We start from the raw sequence: 20,087 nt of genomic DNA, 5'->3' as shown, positions 1-20,087 counted from the left end.
TCCATCTGAAAACAGTTCTTCTTTTAGCTTTCACTAATGACAAATGGATTGATTAAAATTCTTCAACGCACAGTTATATATTTTTATTATCATAAAAATAATGCGGTAAATGTCTCCAAAATTCTAAACTTGTTGTAGCTGCCTCACTGAAGCTTTTGTTTCCTCTGACCCTTTACATAGTTGTATTCGATGTGTTTGTACAGTATAGATAACGGAAAATTGGTATCATTTACCGTAATTTTCCTGGCCCATCCTCACGTCCACACATAACGGGTTAACACCTCCTTTGGAGCCCCACATGACCACATGTTCCAAGCTGAATAAAAGACAGCCCCTCCCCCAACTAAGATATTTGATAACCTAGCCAGGAAAAGAAAATTACGGTAAGTGATAACAATTTTCAGTCTTCCTGGCCCATCCTCTCGTCAGCACATAACGGGATATACCAAAGCTAATAGTCTAGTCAAATAGGCTTGCAATTGTTTCAGAGCAGAAACGCCTATTTTCTGCATGCCGTTCTAATCACCCTGGTAACCCAAGAGTGGATGACTAAATGAAAAGATTGTACATTTTCCTCTTTTGACCAAGTACACTGTTAGTAACTCAACCATGTATAAGAAACACTGGGAAGTAGTCCCTCCAAAATTGGATACCACTTTAAAATTGAACTTTGGAGATAGACGTGGTAAAAAAAAGACACCAAAGGGCCCTTGCAGTGTAAAGTGTTGCAATCTTCAACATCCTTCTGTCTGAAGTAGTTGCTGTCAGGAGAACTAGTTTTACCATGAGGTACTTCAATGGAAATTAAACCTATTGGAGCAAAGGGTGCTCTCAGATCCAAGCCTAAGTCCCACAGAGGGAACCAAGATTTCCCTCAAGGTCACTTTTGCACCCATCTTCAGCCTGTGAAAAGATAAAGTAGCGATCTGTACCTTATATAGAGTTGTATGCCAGACCAACCTCTAGCACTGACTGCAAAATGTCAAGGATTTTGGCTAGAGCAGGGAACACAGAAGAGAAAGCTTTTGCTGAGCAGACAAAATAGACTTCTTTCATATCCTCTTCTATGTAGCGTTCATGGATAATCTTCTGGTCACCAAGGTCTTAACAACCTCAGATGAGAATCCTGCACCTCTGATGCCGTGTACACACTATTGGACATTCCGACAACAAATGTTCGATGTGAGCTTGTTGTCGGAAATTCCGACCGTGTGTATGCTCCATCGGACATTTGCTGTCGGAATTTCCGACAATAAATGTTTGAGAGCAGGTTCTCAAATTTTCAGACAAAAAAGTTGTTGTCGTCAGAAATTCCGAGCATGTGTACACAAGTCTGAAGCACAAAATTCCACACATGCTATGAATCAGGTACGAGAAAGAAGCGCTCGGTCTTGTAAAACTAGCGTTCGTAATGGAGATAGCACATTCGTCACGCTGCAAATTTTGAAATGTTTCAGTGCAGCGCATTCTATTCTTCTTTATAATGCTAGAATAATGAAGTTCCTTTGCTGCTGATATTCACACAGAGTTCTGACAAACTGATTTCTTATTATTTCTCGTTATCTCCTGAATAATCTTTGTTTTTTTGTTTTTGCAAGATCTCCAGAATAATCTTTTTTTGTTTTTTTATAGTGATCTACTTTTTTTTTCCCTCAAGATCTCCTGAAATTTTATTTTTTTAAAATTTTTTTATAGTGATCTCCATAATATTTTTTGTCGTTTTGTGTGTCAAGTTACCACAACACCATTATTATCTTGTATTTTTTAACCTCAAAAGAGGTTGGTTGGTGTTGGTGTCCCTTGTTAATTTGACATTGTATTTTTGAAATGTACCTGCCTACTCACAAACAAACTGTCATTTTTTAACTAAAACACGTAGTCAAGTTTTTTTAACAAAAATAATTTAAATTGTATTAGGGGTCATAACAAAATAAAGAGGAAGGCAACGCTGGATAAACTGTTGGAGTTGGTGAAGCCTTTGTACCCCAGGGCAGACATCAATTATTTGACAGACAAAATTGGTAGCCTGAGGAGTCAATTTTTTTAATAGGGATCACAATATGGTCCAGGACTCCGGGAGATCGGGAGCAGCAGCAGATTACATATATGTCCCGAGGCTGTGGTCTTACAACAGCCTGCGTTTTTTGCCAGACTGAACCCAGGCCATCACTCTCAAGACTTGCTTGCACGCTTCGTTCAAGCTGTGGCAGTGGTGTTGGAGGTGCAGCAGGAGGTGGTGGAGGAGTCATATGGTCCAACTCACAGATGTGGCTTTTATTGGTGAATTCGCCCCTCACACCCTTATTTAGGGCCTGAAATATGACCTCCTCACAGATAAGGTGTTGGCTCTCCTTCATTACTTGCATTTTGCTGGCCGTCATACAGCCAAAGGCCTCCTGGACATTAGGGGTGGTTGTGAGGACCACAGTAGTCTGCCGAATCAAAGCAGTCGCTGACTCCTCCACGTTCCTCCCCTTCCTGGTCCTTTTTGTTGGAAGGTGGAGGGGAAGAACCTGGGATTCGGTCAGGCTACTGGGCACGGCCACCTCCTGGCTGCCACTTTCCACGGCCACCTCCTGGCTGCCACTTTCCACAGCCTCCTCCTGGCTGAGACTTTCATGTGTATGAAAATGAGACATAGTTTTAGTTTTTTGGTCATCAATCACACACAATTTTGAGCTCATGACTGTTGCAAATTGAATGTTAACAAATAGAAAAGACTATCATTCTGATCCCCGCATTTTTCATTCTTGTCCCAATCATTTTTGGCTACTACTGTCTATTGATATGTAAACCACTTTGTTAAATCAGAAATTAGTGATCAATAATAACATCTAGTTAACATCATTCATATTTTTACAAGAAATATGTTGAACAATGCTATACCTGGCTCAAGCTGGGCTCCTCCACATCTTCTTCCTGGGTGGAAGACCCAGGTTGTGCGGAAGCCTCAGCTGAGGTGAAAGAAAGAGTGGAAGGAAGGGTTGAGAGTGATGGCCTGGGTTAACTCTGGTCTGACAAAAAACGCAGTCTGTCATAGTACCACAGCCTGGGGACATAAATGTCATCTGCTGCTGCTCCTGATCTCATGGAGGCCACCAATTTTGCACTTCAAATAGTTGATGTCAGCCGTGGGAATCACCGGCTTCACCAATTCCAACAGTTGATCCAGCGTTGCCTTCCTCTTTATTTTGTTGTTATAAAATTGGTGTTTTACTTGCCACAGTCAGGGCAGCTCCCTGTACTTCTTATCAATGAATTTGGGGAGGAAGTCATGGTCATTAAATGTATCCATTTTCTCTGCAAGACACAACACAAGACAAACCCTAATGTCAGGCTAAACTCTCCTAATCTTGTCCCAATATAGGCCTCAATTTATAAGCAGTATAGGCCACTAACCACTGATGCCCCAAGTTTAAATTGTACCTTTGTTTGCACGATCAGCGCTTATGCTACTCCATCCTCCGCTCACAGATTGTACGTATGACGCACACATGTTATGCTTTATATACACTGCGCATGTGTGAAACTCCACCCCTGACCTTCTTTCTAGTATATTCCCTACCCCTTCTCTTTCGGCGCAGTGGGAGAGCACATGGCAGAGAGACAACAGGTGCATGAGAATAGCAGCAACAAGGAGGAAGAGGAAAGCCCGGAGCCAGAAATGGCCCCATCCAGGAGGAGATTTAAGGCCTCAAATATGTCCTTTGTAGAGAAGGTGGAGATGGTGGACATCTTGAAGAGGGCCGACTATGATGGGAAGTACGGACCGTACAGAAACCCATATGTGAGAAAGGCCAAGATCATGACTAAAGTTGTGAGAAGTTTGCAGAGGAATTTTGGGGTACGAGGATCCAAGGAGCAATTGAGGAAATGCTGGTCAGACCTGAAATTGAGGGAGCACGATCAGTACAGAAGGATCAGGAGACTGCTTCTAAAAAGTAAGTATTTGTCATGTGATCCTATGTTATTATTACTTACATGCTGCTCCATGTGCTTTTCTTTACTGTTGTAAAGTTTAAAATGGCAAGTTTCAGGTTCGTGGGGACAGTAATCGTTCATAGTAAACGTCGTTCGTTTGACCACTAATACGATGTTTTTGGCAGATGCAGGTTAACTACATCTGTTCATGCCTATTTGTATTAAAATAAGTTTAGTATATTATTGTCTAGATGGGTTTGTAACTAGAATGAAATGCAAAATAATAAAAAAAAATAAAGAGGTAGCGGGACTTTTTATATAGACACTCGGGAGCGGGAATAAAATTAATAGCTTTTATTGGAATCAAATGGTTATAGAGTTTCTGTATTCGAATAATTCAATGCATAATGCTATATATAAAACCATTCGTACAACTACTACAATTCATTGAAACCAGAAAAGAGATATACATACATACATTTTCCAACAAGGAATCAATACATAATACATAATATAAAAACATTTAGAGCATGGTTACATGATTGAATGGAAAAATTGGAGAACAAAAAAAAGGGAGAGTTTTAAATCATGGGGGGCAAAAAACTAATTATTATGGAACGGCCTGGTCAGATGCATCAATGTGTACACTAGGTTGTTTGTTGGCTCTACGCGTTTCAAGGTATTTAACCTATCATCAGGAGCAAGGAACCATAGTGATAATCTAAAAATTGAAGGAAAAATATTTAATTGAGAGTATGAGGGAAAAAAAAAAAAAAAAAAGAAAAAGGAAGAAAAGGAGAAGGGGAAAAAAGGAGAGAAAAAGCTCAGAACAGGCAGGGAGGGTCCTAATTGATGGGCCCGAACTGCCTGTGCACTTACATGTATGGTCCACACAGTGGCGGTGCGGCTACGAAACGCACAGGCCAGGCCAAATATGCCATGCACGGGAGCTGAGGGGACATGTCGCAACGGGCAAAACACAGGAATGGACGACGTCCCGCAGGAATGTCATTATAGATGGTGGTGAACCAAAAAGACCAATTCTGTAAAGGAAAAGAAAATGAAGTGGCTGTGAAGTGGATGTGGGGCAAAGGTGAAAAGAAATGGGTGGAGAGAAAGAAATGTAGAGCAAGGGAAGGAATAAGGGGGGTGGATAAAGATTTGTTTTTTGCCCCCCATGATTTAAAACTCTCCCTTTTTTTGTTCTCCAATTCTTCCATTCAATCATGTAACCATGCTCTAAATGTTTTTATATTATGTATTATGTATTGATTCCTTGTTGGAAAATGTATGTATGTATATCTCTTTTCTGGTTTCAATGAATTGTAGTAGTTGTACGAATGGTTTTATATATAGCATTATGCATTGAATTATTCGAATACAGAAACTCTATAACCATTTGATTCCAATAAAAGCTATTAATTTTATTCCCGCTCCCGAGTGTCTATATAAAAAGTCCCGCTACTTCTTTATTTTTTTTTATTATTTTTCATTCAATCGGGATGGAGGGGGGGACCTGAACGGCACCCCTATACCTCATACAAAGTCCCACTTATTCCCTCATCTTTTTCCCAATTATTATTAACCAATTAGGGATGATAGGCACACGGCGGCGTTAACCATAAATTTACATTAAAATACTATTTTGACTCCTATCTCTATTTGCCAAAGGCTTAATTGCCTCTATAATCATTAACATTATTTTTCAATCCCATATTTAATTTCATCTGTTTCGATAATTACAGTTTTGTCCTTTTTTATTTTCTCTTTTGATTTCCAATTTTAGTTTTATTTCCAATTCCTAGTATTTACTTTTTCTCTTTTTTTCCTTACATGCACTCAGTGGTGCGTGCGTCTGCTGGTTTGCCGGGCCTGCCTCTCTGTCTTGTTCGGGAGCTGCGACGCGCACTGCGGACCCCCCCTCCACCCTGTTGTGACGGAGGGTGGGCGGGGCTTGTGCTCACTGCGCGTCGACGTCACACATCCCGGCCGGGCACGCTGGCGCCTTATAGCGCGGCATGCCGTCCGAGTGATTACTATCCCCTGGCCCACTGGGGGGTGTTTTGGTCGCCGCCGCCGCCGGTGGGACCATTAAGGGCTTGGTTCCTGGGCTGTCGGCGTTCTCCTCTTCTCTCCCCATCTGTGGGCCAGCGTCTGACGTTGGGGACATGGCTGCGGGGGCTTGGCAGCTATGGACCCCATTCCCGCATGGACTCCGCACTTTGTTTGGCACACACCTGCTCCCACCTATCACCTATGCATCAATGCATTTCTGGCTGGATCCTCTGATTATCAGGTACACACTCCCTCTCATTACTCTTGACCTTCAAACCAAGTTTCACCTTCCCTTTATCACTTTCATGACTTTCCAATTTTTCCCTCTCCTCCTTCCCACTCTTGCCCCTTTTTGTTCCTCACATATAGTTCCTCTTGCATCACCCTGCCTATTCTACCCTCTCTCTCTTCCCCTTTTTATTCTCTTATTCCCTCCACCCCTTTCATGTTCTCACACCTTTTTGCCATTCACACTAATCTTTATCCACCCCCCTTATTCCTTCCCTTGCTCTACATTTCTTTCTCTCCACCCATTTCTTTTCACCTTTGCCCTACATCCACTTCACAGCCACTTCATTTTCTTTTCCTTTACAGAATTGGTCTTTTTGGTTCACCACCATCTATAATGACATTCCTGCGGGACGTCGTCCATTCCTGTGTTTTGCCCGTTGCGACATGTCCCCTCAGCTCCCGTGCATGGCATATTTGGCCTGGCCTGTGCGTTTCGTAGCCGCACCGCCACTGTGTGGACCATACATGTAAGTGCACAGGCAGTTCGGGCCCATCAATTAGGACCCTCCCTGCCTGTTCTGAGCTTTTTCTCTCCTTTTTTCCCCTTCTCCTTTTCTTCCTTTTTTTTTTTTCCCTCATACTCTCAATTAAATATTTTTCCTTCAATTTTTAGATTATCACTATGGTTCCTTGCTCCTGATGATAGGTTAAATACCTTGAAACGCGTAGAGCCAACAAACAACCTAGTGTACACATTGATGCATCTGACCAGGCCGTTCCATAATAATTTGTTTTTTGCCCCCCATGATTTAAAACTCTCCCTTTTTTTGTTCTCCAATTCTTCCATTCAATCATGTAACCATGCTCTAAATGTTTTTATATTATGTATTATGTATTGATTCCTTGTTGGAAAATGTATGTATGTATATCTCTTTTCTGGTTTCAATGAATTGTAGTAGTTGTACGAATGGTTTTATATATAGCATTATGCATTGAATTATTCGAATACAGAAACTCTATAACCATTTGATTCCAATAAAAGCTATTAATTTTATTCCCGCTCCCGAGTGTCTATATAAAAAGTCCCGCTACCTCTTTATTTTTTTTAATTATTTTTCATTCAATCGGGATGGAGGGGGGGACCTGAACGGCACCCCTATACCTCATACAAAGTCCCACTTATTCCCTCATCTTTTTCCCAATTATTATTAACCAATTAGGGATGATAGGCACACGGCGGCGTTAACCATAAATTTACATTAAAATACTATTTTGACTCCTATCTCTATTTGCCAAAGGCTTAATTGCCTCTATAATCATTAACATTATTTTTCAATCCCATATTTAATTTCATCTGTTTCGATAATTACAGTTTTGTCCTTTTTTATTTTCTCTTTTGATTTCCAATTTTAGTTTTATTTCCAATTCCTAGTATTTACTTTTTCTCTTTTTTTCCTTACATGCACTCAGTGGTGCGTGCGTCTGCTGGTTTGCCGGGCCTGCCTCTCTGTCTTGTTCGGGAGCTGCGACGCGCACTGCGGACCCCCCCTCCACCCTGTTGTGACGGAGGGTGGGCGGGGCTTGTGCTCACTGCGCGTCGACGTCACACATCCCGGCCGGGCACGCTGGCGCCTTATAGCGCGGCATGCCGTCCGAGTGATTACTATCCCCTGGCCCACTGGGGGGTGTTTTGGTCGCCGCCGCCGCCGCCGGTGGGACCATTAAGGGCTTGGTTCCTGGGCTGTCGGCGTTCTCCTCTTCTCTCCCCATCTGTGGGCCAGCGTCTGACGTTGGGGACATGGCTGCGGGGGCTTGGCAGCTATGGACCCCATTCCCGCATGGACTCCGCACTTTGTTTGGCACACACCTGCTCCCACCTATCACCTATGCATCAATGCATTTCTGGCTGGACCCTCTGATTATCAGGTACACACTCCCTCTCATTACTCTTGACCTTCAAACCAAGTTTCACCTTCCCTTTATCACTTTCATGACTTTCCAATTTTTCCCTCTCCTCCTTCCCACTCTTGCCCCTTTTTGTTCCTCACATATAGTTCCTCTTGCATCACCCTGCCTATTCTACCCTCTCTCTCTTCCCCTTTTTATTCTCTTATTCCCTCCACCCCTTTCATGTTCTCACACCTTTTTGCCATTCACACTAATCTTTATCCACCCCCCCTTATTCCTTCCCTTGCTCTACATTTCTTTCTCTCCACCCATTTCTTTTCACCTTTGCCCCACATCCACTTCACAGCCACTTCATTTTCTTTTCCTTTACAGAATTGGTCTTTTTGGTTCACCACCATCTATAATGACATTCCTGCGGGACGTCGTCCATTCCTGTGTTTTGCCCGTTGCGACATGTCCCCTCAGCTCCCGTGCATGGCATATTTGGCCTGGCCTGTGCGTTTCGTAGCCGCACCACCACTGTGTGGACCATACATGTAAGTGCACAGGCAGTTCGGGCCCATCAATTAGGACCCTCCCTGCCTGTTCTGAGCTTTTTCTCTCCTTTTTTCCCCTTCTCCTTTTCTTCCTTTTTCTTTTTTTTTTTTTTTTTTTTTTTCCCTCATACTCTCAATTAAATATTTTTCCTTCAATTTTTAGATTATCACTATGGTTCCTTGCTCCTGATGATAGGTTAAATACCTTGAAACGCGTAGAGCCAACAAACAACCTAGTGTACACATTGATGCATCTGACCAGGCCGTTCCATAATAATTTGTTTTTTGCCCCCCATGATTTAAAACTCTCCCTTTTTTTGTTCTCCAATTCTTCCATTCAATCATGTAACCATGCTCTAAATGTTTTTATATTATGTATTATGTATTGATTCCTTGTTGGAAAATGTATGTATGTATATCTCTTTTCTGGTTTCAATGAATTGTAGTAGTTGTACGAATGGTTTTATATATAGCATTATGCATTGAATTATTCGAATACAGAAACTCTATAACCATTTGATTCCAATAAAAGCTATTAATTTTATTCCCGCTCCCGAGTGTCTATATAAAAAGTCCCGCTACCTCTTTATTTTTTTTTATTATTTTTCATTCAATCGGGATGGAGGGGGGGACCTGAACGGCACCCCTATACCTCATACAAAGTCCCACTTATTCCCTCATCTTTTTCCCAATTTATATAGAATGAAATGCAAACTTGATTCAGTGTAAGGAGAGGACACTCAGCAGCTGTTTACACATCTGGACGCAGGAGCACTAGTGTGGGACACCAGAACACCCTTTTTAGGGTGTCCCACACAGGTGCTCCAGTGGGTACTAGGGGTCTCTCCATGTGTGAAACTTTAACAAAACAGGTAAGTATTCCAGCTTTAAGAAAGGTAAAAAATCATGTCTTCAGCTTGGAACTTTGCCAAAATAGACAATTGTACGACACTTCCAAGCAATGTTTCATATTCCTATTTCTTGCCTCAAATATCTGTGTGCTAAGAATACCATTTTTTTAACTCACATAGGGGAGAAAAGAATTGGGATATCTGAGGACACCACGAACCCCACACCTCCTAAAGCAGGGAAATTCCCCACACACCATGAAGAAGATGTGGAGGGAGGAGAGGTTCATGAATTGGGCGAAATAGTGACCACAACAGGTCAGTGTCTGAGACCACAGCTTCAGGTAATAGATGTATGCCTGCATATTTATAATACATGGTGTGTTTTTTTATTTTTAGGTGATGTGGATGTTGTGGAAGAAGAAACTAATTTCAACAGTGCAAGTGCACAGATCCTCATCGGGGAGAAAAAAGAAAAGAGAATCACCATCATCGATGTTTTAGGCAGAATCTAAAACACCCAAAAATTTTTACAGTTTGTCGTTATATTTTTTATTTTTAAACATTTTTAAAGTAATTTGAAAGCCAAATTTTGAAGATGCACACAGTGTGTCAACATGTGATATCTGCCATCACGGGATATTAATGTACGCGTTTTGTGGGTGCAACCTCTTCCTGGCAACTAAAAGTAGATGAGAGGAAAGGGTTGCACCCCTAAAACACGTCCATTGATCCCCCATGATGGGAGCTAGCACATGTTGACATTAGACATTAGACCCACAACATAATAGTTAGCTAAAGAAGAGATTGTCACCTCATGTATCAAATAAATTACATTTGCACTATTGAAGAAAATGGCCAAAAATAAAAGTCCATTGGAGAACCTAGGAGACAACAACTAAAATAAAAAGTGTAGCGCTATATATTATATAGACATATAAATCAAAAACCCCAATCCATAAGTGCATACAAACAGTAAGTAAAAACCTATCACACCTTGTATGACCATAAATATGGATTACACAATAAAGTAACGCTGTGTTATTCAGCAAAACAGTATAAAGTGAAACAATATATGGTAAGTCTTAATTGACACATATAAACTATAACTTATAATTGAAAAACCGTGAAGGTTCAGCAAATCTAACACCTTAAAATTATGCGAAAAAAAAGTTCTGAAACATAAAAGTCCACAATATAAATTGTAGGGAAAATGTGAAAAGAGAACCACCACCAAAAGTCTATGGAGGTTACACGCTGAAAGTGGTGGAACTGTAACTCCCAGGTTCACAAGTAGACTGAATTCACCAAATCTGGCAGGTAAGTAGGCAATGAAGGAACCACAAGTGAACAGAGGGTCTAAATTGGTGCCGGGGCCATCACCTGACATGTTTCAGCTAAGGAACCGTCATCTGGTTTGACCCCAGATGACGGCTCCTTAGCTGAAACATGTCGGGTGGACCCCTCACGATTACCGCTATATGATATTTGAGTTGTTTCTGATCTTCTAACATGTGAGTCTATTTTAAATTATTTTAATAAACCAGTGTTTAAACGTTATCACGCTATGTGAGTTTTTTTTACTCCTCGCATGGCATATGAATACCCGTTTGGGCTATGTCGGAATGCCTATGGATGTGGAAGTTGTGCTGTTATCCCCCCTTCCTGCTGTATGCTGACGACATCTGAAAAGACACATTGTCCAGACCAGTTGGTCAATAAGCCTTTCTGACTTGTATGACATATGTCTTTTCAAGTCATTAAGTTCCGGTAAGCCTCTTGATGTCTCCGGTGATGTCCCCGGCACCAATTTAGACCCTCTGTTCACTTGTGGTTCCTTCATTGCCTACTTACCTGCCAGATTTAGTGAATTCAGTCTACTTGTGAACCTGGGAGTTACAGTTCCACCACTTTCAGCGTGTAACCTCCATAGACTTTTGGTGGTGGTTCTCTTTTCACATTTTCCCTACAATTTATATTGTGGACTTTTATGTTTCAGGACTTTTTTCGCATAATGTTAGATTTGCTGAACCTTCACGGTTTTTCAATTATAAGTTATAGTTTATGTGTCAATTAAGACTTACCATATATTGTTTCACTTTATACTGTTTTGCTGAATAACACAGTGTTACTTTATTGTGTAATCCATATTTATGGTCATACAAGGTATGATAGGTTTTTACTTACTGTTTGTATGCACTTATGGATTGGGGTTTTTGATTTATATGTCTATATAATATATAGCGCTACACTTTTTATTTTAGTTGTTATCTTTTGCCTTGAGTCTATAGGTGTGTTAGCTGCTATCTTATTGCCCCTTCTTGTCTTAGTGCAGCGCTGTACTTATCTCCTTATTGTTCGGAGAACCTAGGAGACAGCTAAAAAACACAAGCAGTAAATCAAATGAAATATGAGTTCAGTTTATACCAAAAGAATTTATTAAAATAAAATGTTTCACACATTGATATGCCAGACAATGGCCCCCCTACCCGTAAAGTACTCTACATACTTTTGTCTTACTTCGCGGGCGCTTTGAGGGGGCAAGCCAGGATGGCCAGCTTCAAGTGCCGTCAGGGTTGAAAGATCCGGAAAGCCGACCTCAGTCCCAACTGAGGCCAGATAGTTTGAGGCATTTTTCCTTAAATAATTAAGGAGTATGCAGCATGCAAGCACAATATGATTCAGTTTATATTCCGCCATGTTGATCGCTGTGAGAAATAGGCGGAACCGGCTGGCCATTTTTCCAAACGCTTTCTCCACCACTCTTCTGGCTCTGGCCAGCCAGTAATTAAAAATTCTCTGGTCCGGGGTAGGGTCCTCATGGGGAACGGCCGCATCAGATGGTCACCCAGCCCAAACGTTTCATCAGCGATGAACACAAACGGGAGACCAGCCACATTGTCTTCTAGAGGTGGCAAGCCCAAGTCGCCATTCTGGAGACATCTGAAGAACATCCGAAATCCGTCCATTTTTCCCCAAGTCCACATACAGGAACTCGTATTTCGCTGACACCACCGCCAACATCACAATACCATTAAACCCCTTATAATTGTAATAATATGACCCCGAGTTGAGGGGTGGGACTATGTGGACGTGCTTCCCATCTATTGCCCCTCCGCAGTTGGGAAAGTCCCAATGCTGGGCAAACTGGGAAGACACAGTCTGCCATTTCTGTGTGTTTGAAGGAAACTGTGGAGTCAAACAAGAAAATAAAAAAATTTGTACTTTTGTAAACATCTCTTGTAATAGAAAAAAGCATGACAGGACCTCTTAAATATGAGATCTGGGGTCAAAAAGACCTCAGATCTCATATTTAGACAAAAATGCAATTAAAAAAATTTGTCATTTAAAAAAATTATTTAAAAAAATGGCCCTTTAAGAGATGTGGGTGGAAGTGAAGTTTTGATGCCGCTTCCGCCCAGAAATTGTATGGAGACCGGTGGGGACCATTTTATCCTCACTCATCTCCATGCACAGCTAACGACAGGACGCAATCGCCTCCACCAATGCCGACGGCTCCGGTAAGCGGCGGAGGGCACTGGATCGAGGCGGGAGGTGGGGGGCCCTCTCCTGCCGCCGATAAAAGTGATCTTGCGGCGAATCCGCCACAGAGACCACTTTTATCTAGTAGCGGCCCGCTGCTGCCTTAACAACGATATCCTCCTTCAAACAGCCGATGTAAAGCTGCGGAGGGCGGTCCGTAAGTGGTTAATATAGTCCTTCTGCAGGACCTGAATGATGGCAGAACAGGTCTCTGGAATAATGATTCTCAGAGCCTGGGGGGAGATGCCAGTCGAGAACTTGATGTTCTGCAGACTTCTCGCCAAGTACTGCAAGGTGGCGACGATCCTCTGCTCGGGAGTGATGGCTTGCCGCATGCAGGTGTCCTGCTTCATAATATAAGGGGACAACAAAGCCAACAGATGGTGAAAAATGGGGTCCGCCATCCGGAGATAATTCCTGAAATCATCAGGATTATTCTCCCGGATCTCAAAACAAAACAAAACAAAAGGCATGTGAGAGAATTGCTGGAGAAATCAATTCTTCGTCCATGAACTCCTCCTCGTCCTGTTCATGGACTGACTTGGGCCAAAGCAAAAACTCCAACACCAAGCCTTGCACAGCACGAACTCTATGACGAGTATGTACCCACAACATGGCTATAAAACGGTCGGCTGGTCAGAACGAACTAACAGAACACACTGAAAATCAGAAAGGACCTGAGAAGAACGATCTGAAAATCAGAAACCAGGGGACAAGAATGCACTGAAAAACAGATACGAACTCTTAAATAGAACGCACTGAAAGACAGGAATGAACTGAAGAACAGATACGAACCCACAAGCACAAACTGAAGAGCAGTAACAAACTGAAAAGCACGAGGCTGAAAAGCGTGAATTGTCTCTCACCAAACTTCTACTAACACGAGATAAACACGAGATTAGCAGAAGAAACCCAAAGGGTGGCGCACTGGCTATTCCCTTTTCTAGTGCCATCATAAGTGTTGTACGTCACCACGTTCTTGGAGCTCGGAATTTCCGACAACATTCGTGTGTATGCAAGACAAGTTTGAGCCAACATCCGTCGGAAAAAAATCCACTGTTTTGTTGATGGAATGTTTGATTGTGTGTACGCGGCATTAATGTAGCCTATTTCATAGCCAAGCTATTAAAAGTAGTCTCATTGGATCGGGGTGCTGTTACTGACTTTGACCAGAGACAAAGATCAAACAGAAAATTTCAGTGATTCACTGCCCCACAAAAAGTTTCTTTGCAAAATGCAACAAGAAAGACCTTTGGTGTCCCCTTTTCAGGCAATGTAGGCTACTACTGTTTTGTTGTCAACCTTACTCAGGCCCCCTTGAAGATCCTGAAAGGCTTGCAATGCTATAAAAAGGCTTTCTTCCATCAATGATACTTGGGGATTCTGTGCTTCACCGCGCTCCAATGGCCTTCACTTGTTTCTTCAGATTCTGGACTCCCCAGAGACTGGCATCTGGCTTCAGAATGATCCTACCTCCTGGGCTGAGAGGCATGCCTCCGAAAGAAGCATGGCACAAAGATTTTCTGATCCATAGACAGCCCAGCTCATAGGCTAAAGAAGGCAAATTGAAACGCTCTCATGTGCCACCTGGCCCAAGGTACCACCACTGCCAACAAGATCTTCAAAAAGATTCCTGGGGCTGTGCCAATTCTGAACTGCAAGTGACATTTGGCCACCACAAATCTTACACGCCTCTGGTGCTCGGCTTTGATCGGTACATGGAAGTAGGAGTCGGTCGATTGAACCTCTTGATGTATATGAACACATTTGATTCTTTCAAACTGAAACAGGCCAGAAGGCTCCTGCCTTAGGTACAAGAAAAACTGGGGAGAAAGGCCCCCAGATGATTCTATGTTTTCGGCATCACTGGCTTGATGGCCTTGTAGCAGTATTAAAATGTTGCAAACATTTTCTTTTCTGAGATCTGTTGGACATAAATTAAATGGATTCAGCGGTTAGCTTTGGCATTCTCCATTGTACTCCCATCTGTCTTCTGGACTCACTGGTCTTTGGTGATTGTTGTCCAAACCCTCCAGAAGGAGGCTACAATCATCAACTTCACTCAGGCCCCCTGGCCTCAACTGGAAGTGACTGGTTGGATGCACTTTTAAAAGAGGCTTTCCAGCCATCTTAGCAGCTTGCTCTGGACTTGATTTCATGTCAAAAGTAACTTTGAGACACCTCCACTATGATCTATCTGCAGCCTGTCCTATAAGATTTGGCCTCTTGCACCCTCTGAAATTCAGTGGGCTTGAGTGAAGGATGGCGGCTTCCTCTTACTAGTCTGTGGCCACAGTCCAGAATTTTCCTTCTGTCATTTGCCTAATTGCGTTTTTTAGCGTTTGGCTGAACAATAACCTCCCAATTATCGGAACTGTCGAAAGCTTTTGTAAAAGTTCCGCCTGTCCTCCAGTGTCGTAACCACAATGCTCTCATAGCAGTGACTGAGTGCGCCAGCGCTTGTACTAGGTCTATCAAAAGCATCAACCAAAAGTCAGTTGCCAGGTTCCACTCTTTCCAGAAACTGTGACAAATCTTGTAGTTTCCAATGTTGAATGTAATGCCATTTCTAAAGTTTATATATCGAAGTTAACGCTATTGCTGGTTGGCAGACAAAATCTGTCACTGTATAGATTCGCTGAAAGCCTGATGGCCAGATCACCACAATTTCTGCATTCCAGATGTGTTTCTGCTTGAGTGTTTTTGATGCATTCTCAATGCATTTTGCCACTTTCCAGATGTGTTCCATAAAGAAACAATGCAACATTATATTGTAAGTAATAGTGAGTACTGGCGCGCAAACCACAAACTAAACTATGTAATACAGAGTTTAAAAGGAAATAAGGGGCGGGGCTTTGAGTGAGGCACACGGATACAAATGAGGAATTAAATAGAAATTGGTTTTTAATTGAGTCAAATACATAGAACAAAGGTTGGGGGTATACAATTCATTACATATAATGTATATCAATATTTGAAAATCAATCGCCACACATAGATACATAATCCAACCAAGGGTTAAAACAGTATTTTACAAATACACCGGTCACATAATAACTATGATTAATTGAATTGTAAGAAATACTCATAAAAATAGCTGACGCATTAAAGCGTCAATAGAAATGTTAGTAAGGTAAGATAAGTAGAAAAGGTAGTATATAAAACATGCGTCTTGACTCTAATAAGGAATATAAGGCAGTATTATACATTTGCACAGGTCACATAAGTACGTGATTAATTCCAGTGTAAATAATACTAAAACGGATAGCTGATGCATTAAAGCGTCACTTAAACATAAAGGAGAAAGTAAACTTGATAGAAAGGAACGGCCGTAGGGAATTCATGAATATGTTCTTATAACGGTAGTTGTTAGCTCTACGCGTTTCAGGACCTTAAAGTCACTCGTCAGGAGCAAGACCGTAGTAATCATCTATGAATAGAGATAATTACATATTTGGTGATCTGAAAAACGGGTGGGTAAATGCAAAAATGTGAAAACCCCCACACATCCATACATTTGTGACGATTGATTTTCAAATATTAATATACATTATATGTAATGAATTGTATACCCCCAACCTTTGTTCTATGTATTTGACTCAATTAAAAACCAATTAAAAACCAATTTCTATTTAATTCCTCATTTGCATCCGTGTGCCTCATTCAAAGCCCGGCCCCTTATTTCCTTTTAAACTTATCGGGATGGAGGATGGGACTTGTACGGCCCCCTATCCTCATACAAAGTCCCAAAAAAATCAATTTTTTCTTTTTACCATATAGGGATGGAGGCACACGGTTGCACTATTAACACATTTCCAGCATTTGTTATGGCTGCTCCTCAGCCGTCCATACTACCCTTTTTTATGCATTTCCAATTCTCCCTGTGCAATTGGTGGTTCTTTGTACATACCATTGGAACAACCAATCCAATAGCTCCATTTTTTCATTTTTCATATTTCATTGAAAGCTGGGGGGACCACATTTTGGCTGCACTGGGGAGTTGGTGACGGTATCAGTATTTTCACCATTCATGGAGATTGTCACAATCTGGATTGCACTTTATGGGACCTTTTATCGAGGGCACGATTTTTGCATGAATTTATTACTTTTTTGATATTTATTGGACTATAACCTTACAAATCTTTATCACACCTGTGTGGACTTTCACATGTCATAATCATTTTTGTATATATATTGTTGTTACACAGAATATACATTTGCACTGTCATGACTCATTTTTATTATTTTGTACTATATTTATTGTTTTCATTTTTAGTAACACAGTGGTTTGATGTATTTATTAATGTACTCTTATTATTAAGCTTTGCTTGGATTCAATCACTTTTTGGATTATTTGATGATGACCCCCTTTTTTTGGATTTATGTATGAGGCTCATTAGTGATTTAGAAATGGGGAAACTTACACCCCATTTTTGTTGTAGCAATGGTTTATTATAACCTTTGGTACACAGGTGTCCGTTTATGAAGCAGTGATCAGTGGTGATCCCGAGGATCACCGCTGATCACAGTCCATAAACAGTTTATGAAACAGTGATAATCGGGGGGAGAACATGTTTGAACTTGTTCTCCCTCCGATTATCTCTACACACGGAGAATTCTCATGAATGACACAGTAACGGCCAGTTTATGAAGCGGTGATCTCAGCGCTTCACTGGCGATCTGAGTCAGAATTCACACTCCCAGGTTCACCAGCTCAGAGGTGGTGAATCTGGGAGTGAAGAGGAAATCTGGGGGGATCTAAGGGGGAAGGAGGAAGATTTTTAACTTCCTTATGCCTCGTTCAGACCCCCCAACACTGTTAGCATGTCCCCCTGTCATATTTATGTGTATACATATATATACATATATACATATAATGTGTATATGTATATATATATAATGTGTGTGTATATACATGTATATATAATGTGTGTGTGTGTATACATATGTATATAATGTAGGGGGACTCATTATTTTATTAACATTAATCGTCCGTGTATTGAGCGGTGATAATTTATCACCGCTTAATAAACTGACATCTCTGTATTTCTGGTGCTGTAATCTCGTAAAGTCTCACGAGATTCCAGTATCAGGGGCCGTTCTCCACTGTTTGAAGCATTTGTAGATCTCTTCACTCCTCCGAAGGTGAAGCGATCTACAAAGCTTCATAAACTGGCACACAGAGGAGAAAAATCTTCACTGTGAATGCCGGAGAACGAAGCAGTGAATAGATTTCACTGCTTCATAAACGGACACCACAATATGATGGAAGATTAATTGTTCTTGACACAATTATTATTTGGATTTTCCTTTAGAATCTCCATTTATTGTGGTTGTTTTACATTATCATCATATCATTTAGTTATTAATTATTTTACACCATTTATATTTTATTTTTGCACATTTTTTGTCAAATGCCACATTATACTTTTGTTAACTGCGGTAGAATGCGCTGTACTGGTGTGAACTAAGTAATTGGAATCAAAGTTAAACACTATCCATGCCGTCTTGATGCAGAATAAAAACCTACTGGACTGCATCTGGTGTGAGCAAGTCCACTTTCTCATCCATAGGATCTCTGAAGGCAACCGAGTTATAAAAAGGCAAAGAAACTTGCTGCACCAGACACTAGAGGGCAGCATCCACCCCTGGAAGTGCAGTGCATAAACATAAAGCAGCCATCTTATATGGATAAAGCTTAGGGAACCTGTTACTGTAAATTGGTCTTCTGACGAGGTCTCTGTCATCCTTCATCAACGAGCGAATTACTTATATACTTATAGTGCTTTACGCTCTATACTTATAGGAAAAGACCATCCTCCATCAACGAGCGAATTACGCTCTATCATTATGGGTGTTGCTTCTGGCATGGATATTTGCAGCTTACTTTCTGCTATAGCCGCCTTAATAGGGCTTAGAATTTTGCACAAACCACATCTTTGTGAGACAACCTGTGCAGTTTCATTTCTCTGCCACTGCAGACTGCATGCAGGCCCAAAATGCATCCTGAGCTGGGTGAGGCATTTTCTAGCATGCTGGCAAAAAATGCATGTGCCAATTTCCTGTCCCTTCACGGGGTAAGTGGAAACGACTCCTTTAGAGTGTATTCACCACATGCCTAATGAATGTGACAACCTGTTAGGTGTCATAGTCCTGGTCAAGATAAAATTATCGTTGGTGGGGCTTATGTTTTTTAGAGAGTTTGCGTTGAGGGTTTCTGCTCCTAAATTAATGCAACACACCTTAATTTGCATAATTTCCTTGAGCACTCTTAAGAACCATGTCCCACGTTGCCCCCTCCTACCTTTGCTAATCTTCTGTGCCACTAACAGGTGTGGCAAGCTCATATTTGCACAAAATATATGGAGAAAAGCATATTACCTCGCACCAAAAAACAGGTACACTGTCTCTTTAAGACCCATCTGCCTTCATCCACTCACTTCAGAAGCATCAGGTGAGCTCAAACAGCGTTTCCAAAGGCAGACACAGTCAGAGTCTGAGACAAAAACCAGTCAGACTGTCAAACCCACAGAAGTACACAGCATAGCAGGGAAGCCAGGGCAGCCCATCCAGAGGCAGACAGGAGACTGAGGTAAGTCCTTAGCCTGGCAGGACTGCAGAGGGAGAGAAGCCCTCCCAACTGCAGACCCCCAAGATCATTTGCACCATTGCATGGCGTCTGGCGGTTCCCATCCTGTGCTGCCAATCTCCCTGCACCCTGTGACACCATTCACAGCTACTCTCAGACTGACGATTAAGCCAGGAGAGCAGTGCGGTGCACTGCATATAAAAAGTCAGGAAAACAAAAAACAAAGGGAGAGGAAATGATGACATTTCAGAGCTCTTATAATACCACACCCACGGCAGCCGTCAGAAATGTTTGGGCCCTTTACACAGCTTTAGGCCTGGGCTACCCTGAGCCTGACCACCAACATTCCCCAGGGCTTGACCACGGGCCATCCCACCGAATCCACACACTGGCCACCTCACCTGTACACACTCAGCCCACCACCCTTAATCCTGTATATATGTCAGCCCCCCTCAA

The sequence above is a fragment of the Aquarana catesbeiana genome, linkage group LG05 (assembly GCF_042186555.1).
Source record: "Aquarana catesbeiana isolate 2022-GZ linkage group LG05, ASM4218655v1, whole genome shotgun sequence".
Classification (NCBI taxonomy): domain Eukaryota; kingdom Metazoa; phylum Chordata; class Amphibia; order Anura; family Ranidae; genus Aquarana; species Aquarana catesbeiana.
The sequence above is the reverse complement of the archived record's forward strand: the minus strand, read 5'-3'. Positions refer to the sequence as shown.